A 6,846-nucleotide genomic window follows, 5' to 3' on the forward strand; every position below is an offset into this window, starting at 1 on the left:
GAAAAATTTAGCGGGTAAGAATATTATCCAGCAAGTCTATCATTCAGAATAGAAGACAACCCAAAACTAAAAGAGCTCATGACCACTAAACCAGCCCCACAAGAAATATTAAGGGAGACTTTTGAGAAATCAAAATTGACAAGGACAAGAAAGGATCAGACAAAATCTTCAGAAACAATGACAAAACAAGTAAAAAAATGGCAATAAATACAATCTATTAATAATTATTTGAATGTAAATGGGCTAAATGCTCCAATCAAAAGACATAGGGTGACAGAATGGGTAAAACAAACAAACAAACAAACAAAAAAAACTAGACCCATTTATATGTTGCCTATAAGAGACTCATTTAAACCTGAAGACATCTGCAGATTGAATGTGAGTGGGTGGAGAAACATCATGCAAATGGATGTCAAAAGAAAGTCAGAGTAGCAATACTTATATCGTACAAACTAGTCTTTTTTGTTCTTGTTTTGTTTTTATCCTGATTTGGTATCAGAATAATACTGATGTCATGGAATGATTTTGAATGTGTTCCCTCTATTCCCTTATTTGTAAGATTTTGATAAAGATTGTTATTAATTATTTTTTTTAATGTTTGTAGAATTCACCAATGAAACCCTGTGGTCTTGGGATTTTCCATGCTGGGAAATTTTTGATTCCTAATTCAACTTTCATTCTTGTTATTGGTATAAAAAGATTTACTATTTCTTAGATTCAAGATTCATGATTCAATAATGGTAGCTTGTGCATTTTTAGGAATTATCTTGGTTTTTTTTTCTAAGTTATCTGATTTGTTAGTATATAATTTTTATTGTAATCTGATCACACTATGTATTTCTGTGGTTATCTGCTGTATTTTTTCTTCCATTTCTTATTTTGATTTTTGAATCTTTTCTGTCTCTTTCTTTTGTTTCAGTTTTTATTTTCTTTTTTAATGTCATTAAAACATTACCAATTTTTTAATTGGTCATTACTTTCAATGTTATGTTTTTGTTTATTCTGGTCTGTATTTTAGTTATCTCTGGTTTTTCTTTGTTATTTCCTTCTTGTACTAAATTTCAGATAACTTTCTTCTTTTTCTAGTTCCTTGTGGTTTAATGTTTATTTGAATGTCTTTTCTTAATACAAGAATTTGTTTAATGTTTATTTGAATTTTTTTTCTTAATACAAGCACTTACAGCATAAATTTCACTCTAACATTTGCTTTTGCCTCATCCCATAGATTTTGGAATATTGTGTTTTTCTTTTGTTTTGGAACATATTTTCATTTGATTTTCTTGTGAAAGAGTGTGTTGTTTAATATTTACATATTAAATATTTAATATTTACTTTGTAGATTTTTCAGCTTTATTTTATTTTTGATCTTTAGTTTTGTACCATTGTGGTAGGAAAATATAATTGAAATGATTTCAGTCTTCTTAAATTGTTAATATTTGCTATGTCTCTTTTTATATGATTTAACCAGGGGATACTTCTGGTTGTACTTGAAAATGTGCATTCTATGGGGTGCTTGGGTTGCTTAATTGGTTAAGCATCTGACTTCAGTTCAGGTCATGATCTCGTGGTTCGTGAGTTCAAGCCCCATGTCGGGCTCCGTGCTGACAGCTCAGGGCCTGGAACATGATTTGGATTCTCTGTCTCCCTCTCTCTCTCTTCCCTTTCCCTGCCTGTGCTCTCTCTCTCTCTCAAAAATAAATAAACATTAAAAAAAGAAAATGTGAATTCTATTTTTTTGGATGAAATATTTTATATACATCTTTTGGAACCATGCATTCTGAAATATGCTTCAAGCAAAACATGTTCTTGTTGAAAAAAACAAAAAAAACCTTAACTGAGGGTACTCATTTAAAATAAAGCTCATCAGAGGGGAGGTGGGTGGGAGGATGGGTGAAATAAGTGAAGGGATTAAGAGTACACTTATCATTATGAACACTGATTAATGATGAAAATAATTGTTGAATCACACTATTGTACACCTGAAACTAATATACCACTGTATGTGAACTATACTGGAAACAAAGTTAAAAATTTTAGAATAAAATAAAATAAATGAAAAGAACTGTGAAACACACACACACACATATACACATGTATATATACATATACACACACATACAATGGAGTATTAGCCACAAAACAATGAGTTCTTGTCATTTCAATGAACATAGATGGAACTAGAGGGTATTATGCTAAGTGAAAGAAGTCAATCATAGAAAGACAAATACCATATGATTTCACTCATATGTGGAATCTAAAAAAATATTAACAAACAAAACACAGCAGAAACTGACACATACAGAGAACAAACTGATGGTTGATAGTGGGGCATGAGGTGGACAAATGGGCAAAATAAGTGAATAGGATTAAGAAGTAAAGCCTTTAGGTGATAAAATAAATAAGACACTCTGATGTAATATATAGCATAAGGAATATAGTCAATAATATTCTAACAACTTTGTATGGTGACAGACGGTGACTAGATTTACTGTGATGACCTTTTCTTAATATACGTAACTTTTGAATTACTATGTTGTTTACTTCAAACTAATAAATACTTTATGTTTATTATACTTTAATTTAAAAAGTATGTTAAAAGTGTAGGTCTCATGTGAAATATTTATACCTCCTATACACAATACCCCCCCCCAAAAAAAAAGACACAAGGAAACTTTTGGATGTAATGGACATCTATCTATATTTATATCTATCTGTCTCTATCTGTATCTGCCTCTATTTATCTCTAACATTATATCTCTACATAATATCTTGATTGCATTGATGGTTTCACAGGTATAAATTGTATAGATTAATTGTGTGCAATTGTATATCAATTTTACTTCAGCAAAACTGTTTAAATAAAGAAATAAAAAAACACTTTATACCTACTGGGATGAATACAATTGAAAAGATAGCCAATTACAAATGCTGATGAAGATGTAGAGATATTGGAACTCTTATACATTGTTGGTTGGAATGCAAAATGGTGTGGTCACTTTTGATATTAAGTTAAAAGGTTTTTCAAAATGGTAAATACAAAGTTACCATGTGGTCCAGCAATTCCACTCCTAGATATACTCTCAAGATAATTGGAAACATGTTTTCACTAAAAGAGCTGTTAATGTTTATATTAGTATTCTTCATAATATCCCAAAAGCAGAAACAATCCAAATGTATACCAACTGATGAATGGGTAAGGAAAATGTGGCCTATCCATACAATGGAATATAAAAAATGAAGATAAAAATAATAATATAAAAATAAATAAAATAAAAGGAATGGAATATTGATTCATGCTACCATGTGGGTGAACTATAAAAATATTATGCTAAGTGAAAGAAGCTAGACATCAAAAACCACCTGTTATACTATTCCATTTATATGAAGTATTCAGAATACGTAACTCTGTAGAGAGTAGATTAGTGGTTGCCAGTAAGTGCAAATTAGGTAATGGGGGGTGTCTGCTAATTGGTGCCAGGTTTCTTTTGGGCTGATGTAATTGTTTTGGATTTAGATAGTGGGGATAGTTGCCAAATATTGTGAATATACTAAATATTCACATTGGATGGCGTCCTGCTGATCCTTTACATTCCAACCACATCTGCCTAAATAACCCAGAAAACCACCAGAAGACTAGCAGAATGGACTCTCCCTCTCCAGAGCCAAGGTAGATAAGAGACTGACGGAAAAGGGTAGGAAGGGTGGAGAGGTGGTGTGCGCTACACGGACTAGTGGGAGGGAGCCAGGGCAATGGAGGGGCAGCCTACCTGGCAAGGTAGAACCCCCGAGTCTGGCTTGCGAAAGCAGAGGGGTCAGACTGCCTGAGTTCTGACAGCCAGTGGGACTTAACATCTGGAATGTTATATTCTTTCTCATTGCCACGTAGTATTCCATTGTGTATATAAACCACAATTTCTTTATCCATTCATCAGTTGGTGGACATTTAGGCTCTTTCCATAGTTTGGCTATTGTTGAAAGTGCTGCCATAAACATTGGGGTACAAGTGCCCCTATGCATCAGCACTCCTGTATCCCTTGGGTAAATTCCTAGCAGTGCTATTGCTGGGTCATAAGGTAGATCTATTTTTAATTTTTTGCTATTTTCCAGAGTGGCTGCACCAGTTTGCATTCCCACCAACAGTGCAAGAGGGTTCCCGTTTCTCCACATCCTCTCCAGCATCTATAGTCTCCTGAATGAAATATGGCCTTTTGTAGCAACATGGATAGAACTGGAGCATGTTATGCTAAATGAAATAAATCAGGCAGAGAAAGACAGATACCATATGTTTTCACTCTTATGTGGATCCTGAGAAACTTAACACAAGACCATGGGGGAGGGGAAGGGAAAAAAAAGAGAGGGAGGGAGCTGTTATGCCCAGAATTCGTGATCCCCAAAGACCACCAGGGAGCCAAGTCCGATGCAAAAGCAAAGAGCCTTTATTCGAGCTAGCTCGAGCTCAATCTCCTACCTGCACCGACACAGTGGTGAGATACCGGAGAGAGAGAGAAAGTTTCAAAAGCACAAAGGTTTTATAGGGATCATGGCCTTAGTCGATTGGCTGGGGAAGGGTCGTGGCCTCAGCCGATTGGCTGCCAAAGTGTGGTCCCAGATCAGCAATTATCAGCTCGGATTGAAGAGGCAGAGGAGAGAATAGGTGAACTAGAAGATAAAATTATGGAAAAAGAAGAAGCTGAGAAAAAGATAAAAAATCCAGGAGTATGAGGGGAAAATTAGAGAACTAAGTGATACCTACACATAATACCTACACATAATTGGCATTCCAGAGGAGGAAGAGAGAGGGAAAGGTGCTGAAGGTGTACTTGAAGAAATAATAGCTGAGAAATTCCCTGATCTCAGGAAGGAAAAAGGCTTGAAATCCAAGAGGCACAGAGAACTCCTTTCAGACGTAACTTGAATCGATCTTTTGCACGACATATCATAATGAAACTGGCAAAATACAAGGATAAAGAGAAAATTCTGAAAGCACCTAGGGATAAACACGCTCTAACATATAAAGGGAGACCTATAAGACTCGTGACCGATCTCTCTACTGAAACTTGGCAGGCCAGAAAGGAATAGCAGGAGATCTTCAATGTGATGATTTGTACACTCATGTTCATTGGCAGCAGTATTCATAATGGCCAAAAGTTAAAAATATAAATACTATACGATCCAATATTTCCACTACTGGGTATTTATTTAAAGAAAACAAAAACACTAATTTGAAAAGATATGTGCACCTCTATGTGTATTGCAGCATTATTTACAATAGCCTAGCTATGGAAGCAACATAAGTGTTCATTCATAGATGAATGGATATGGAATATGTGATACACACACACACACACATACACACACACACACACAGACAATGAAATATGCACAGTCATAAAAAGGGTGAGATCGTGCCATTTGCAACAAAATAGTTGGACCTAGAGGGTATTATGCTAAGTGAAGTAAGTCAGACTGAAAAAGAAAAAAATACCATTTCATTCCATTTCTAGGAATTACTCTTTTATAAGTATAAACACAAGTATAGAAATATATAATGCCAAACAAAAATATGACTATTTAATTTTAAGATCTGTTTTTATATACGCATTTATGTATTTATCATTTAAAATATAAGAGATTATTATGTATTTATATATGCATGGAAAATGTCCATAATGCTACAAGAGTAGTTGACATTGATAACTTCTGGGGAGTTGGAAAAGACATAGGTGTAGAGACAGGAGTGTTTATTCTAGTTTTGTCAGTATGTTTTTCTTCCTTTTGTCATAATAATTCTTTATTTTTACTTCCCCTCATCTTTATTTTTACTTCCCCTCATCTAAACCCATACAAGGTTTATCAACAGATCAGCAACTCTGAGTTTGTGTAACTGCCTTATTTTACAAATTAAGAGGTGGGTCAGGAAAGTGAAATAACTTATTCAGGCACAGCCTGTAGCAGAAGCAGTTTGTGGAAATGAATCATCTAGATTCATATACTGCCGTTTTCACATTCTTACACCTGTTAAGTTGCATTGCCCCTTCCTCTGCAATACAATTAGAAAACCATCAGTCATTTCAAATGTTCCAAGGCTGTTTCTGGAGTACATAATTCAGGATAGCAATAGAAAGACTCTCACAGTATATTGTCTGTTGCCATAATTCTAAAAAGGTGATCACATTTTCAAGAATGAGAACAGATGTAAATGCATAAGCAATTGGAACTGAAACAGCATGTATTCAGAGACCATGAATAACTTCTTTTTTCCTCCTTAGACACAGTTTAATGATGTGACCTTTTCAGTTTTCAGAAGAGCAACAGCTGAGATTCCAGCTTAATCCTTAGGTAACAACTCCCATTAAGGCCAGTTGGGACTTTGTCTAGTGTCTCATGTAGGGAGTTCTGTGTTACAGAGTGACTGTAAGGGAGCAAGGGGTTGCAACAATAGTCTACATACCTAGTAACTGAATGGGATGGCTGCTTGGAGTTTGTGTTGTGAAACTGTCTTATCTCTTTGATACCAATGGTTTTCATAGAATCATAACATTTCAGAGTCATAAGGAACATTAGGGATTAATCAATTCAAATATCTTATATACAAAAATAAAACAGGTCCAGAAAGTACAAAGATTTTCCTAAAGCAGTAGCTTTAGTTGTTTTTATTTCATATTTTAGAAGGCATGTATTGCATTTTCCAGATTTGGAGTATCAACTAAAAACAAGGTTCACCTATGTTTACATGGATTCATTTACTCAAAGGATCTCAAAGTGTGGTTCCTGATCATCAACGTCAGCATCAGCATCACTCAGGAACTTATTAGAAATAACAATCTGAATCAGGAATGTTGAGTT

Source organism: Acinonyx jubatus, chromosome X (assembly GCF_027475565.1).
Source record: "Acinonyx jubatus isolate Ajub_Pintada_27869175 chromosome X, VMU_Ajub_asm_v1.0, whole genome shotgun sequence".
Classification (NCBI taxonomy): domain Eukaryota; kingdom Metazoa; phylum Chordata; class Mammalia; order Carnivora; family Felidae; genus Acinonyx; species Acinonyx jubatus.